This window comes from Podarcis vaucheri (genome assembly GCF_965113315.1).
Source record: "Podarcis vaucheri genome assembly, chromosome: 14".
NCBI classification, from domain to species: Eukaryota; Metazoa; Chordata; class Lepidosauria; order Squamata; family Lacertidae; genus Podarcis; species Podarcis vaucheri.
The window spans coordinates 7,653,198-7,655,580 of NC_138752.1; the positions used below are offsets into that span (position 1 = coordinate 7,653,198).

At 42.0% G+C, this 2,383-nt stretch overlaps 1 pseudogene across 1 annotated transcript; it reads left to right on the plus strand.

Annotated features, from left to right (window-relative positions):
* Positions 1-1,729: 1,729 nt before the first annotated feature.
* LOC309519207 (putative ribosomal protein eL39-like 5 pseudogene) lies at positions 1,730-2,115 on the plus strand (annotated as a pseudogene). Its single transcript has one exon. The product of its transcript is annotated as a putative ribosomal protein eL39-like 5 pseudogene (transcript).
* Positions 2,116-2,383: the final 268 nt, after the last annotated feature.

Consider the following 2,383-nt stretch of genomic DNA (forward strand, 5'->3'; position numbering starts at 1 on the left):
AATGAAGGTTCCAGCCAGCAATTCCATAGTTCCAGAAAAATGTGAAATTCTGGCTCCGAATAGGCCATCACACAGAAGGCTCACAAGCCTTCCATGTAAGAACAACTTGCCAGCTGAAGTCTGTCTTATCCAGCATCATATTCTCAAAGCCTCTGAGAAGGCCACAAGCATCTTTTCCAAATGTGCCTCTGAGCACCTGTATGCCCTTTAGCAAACCTTTGCCTCCCCTGTCATCTAAAAGTCCAATCACTTCCCTAGCCAGTCTCTTGTTACTAAGGCCTCTGAAGAGCTTCTTGTTGTTGGTCTTCATGTTTCTAGCAAGGTGCTTTTCCAGTTACCTATTTGCCAAAGTCAAAATAAAAAAATTCCTTCCAGTAGCACCTTAAAGACCAACTAAGTTAGTTCTTGGTATGAGCTTTCGTGTGCATGCACACTTCTTCAGATACACTGAAACAGAAGAAATTTTTTTATTTTGACTACGGCAGACTAACACGGCTACCTTTCTGTAACTGGAACTATTTGCCAAAGTTTGTGTTCCTTTTTGTTTTCTTCATCCACACATTGTTTTAAAGGAAGGCATCCTCTTGGCCCTGATGGTACTTGGCCCTGGTGGTACTTTTTCAGTGGAGCTTCTAATCATGTGGTTTTGAACAGCTCCCAAGCATTATGGAGTGCTTTGACTCTCTTGACTTTTCCTTTCAACTTTCTTCTCTCTCTCTCTCTCTCTCTCTCTCTCTCTCTCTCTCTCTCTCCCCCCCCCAACCTTCCTTTCAACTTTCTGGTGCAGTCCGTGTTCCCAGTGAGAACAAGGAAGGAGCAGCTTCAACAACTTCAGTTCCTGTGGGGCTCTTCTTGTTGCATTTGCTTCAATGACTTTGCTGAGCTCTCCTTAGGAAAACTGTACTGGAAGTGTGACAAATGAAAGGAACCCTTTCTTGCATCTTTGCTTCATTCTTCTCTCTTTTTCCTTCCTAGAAAAACATGAATACTGCTGGTGATACACTCTCTGTTGAGGCATCCAGTGCCCTGTTCTCTGCAATCAGTTGCAGTTAATGATGCCTGAGAACACGAACAAGACGCCCCTGTTTTTATTAAGCTTTTAATAGGTTTTATTTGATTGTTGTATTTTTATATGACTGTGTATTGATGGTGAGGATTTTATGTCAACCGCTTAGATATTTCTTTTCATATTAAGCCATTTATAATTTTTATACATCAGTAATAAAGCCCATCTTTGAGTCTACTCCTGCCAGTCCCACAATCTTTCACTGTCTTTAGAATTCCTTTAGACACACATTTTAGCGTCCTGCTAATGTCACATTAGCAGATTGCAATCCCAGTTGTTAAAATGAATACAAATGAATTAATAATGATTATCTAATTATTTGAAAGTGTCATCCTACTTTAGGAGCCATTTCACAACGTTCCCGGGGGTTAATGACGCCACTCACTTCCTGTTGTAAATCATGCAGCAAAAGTGAGGGGGATGAAGGGGTGTGAGAAAGGAAGGCACTAATCTAACGGGCTTCACACCCTCGTTGGAAACCATGCCAGAGCGATGGGCCCTCTGCTCTGTGTCTGCTTGCCGAAAGTCTTCACCACAAGGTCCCTTTGTCCTCCCTTTCCCTCTCTCAGTTTATTGTTTTCACCTTGGCATTTTATTAGAGCAATTTTAAAGTTCAAAGAAAAAACAAAATGTCAATCAAAACTATTTTTAAAAAAGCTCTTTTTGTTTGTTGCCATTGTGGTGAGCGGTTGGTGGAGCTCAAGTATGTCTTCCCACAAGACGTTCAAGATCAAGCAGTTTCTTGCTAAGAAGCAGAAGCAGAACAGGCGCACCCCGCAATGGATCCACATGAAAACTGGCAATAAAATCAGCTACAACTCCAAAAGGAGACACTGGAAGAGGACTAAGCTCAGACTGTAAAGAGAAGCAGCTCCAATCTTCCTGGCACAACCCTGTATCTTGCATCAAACTCTCGAGCCCCAGAATGGTCTCTTCCTACCAATCTGCCAGATTATCAGGGCTGGAATTCTGTCTTGTGCTGTGCAGTCTCCCCTCTTTGTGGAAATATTTCTTATTACAAATATTAATGAATAAAAAACTGAATGATGGGAGGGGGGAAACTATAAAAAACAGCAAAAGGCAGCTAGTCTTCAAGGGGGAGGGAGGCAAAAAAACCAGCTAATTAATTAGCTAATTAACTATTAGCTTGGCTAAAACGTCTTTTGCCAGCTGTTGAAAAGGGTAGCCTAGGAAGTTGTCACTACCAGGGGGTCATTGTATCCTTTCACTGTCTCCCAAACAGTGGGGTCTGACCAAGGCAGAATACAGCAGGACTATTACTTCTATACTTCTGTTGATGCAGCATAACTCAAGAGA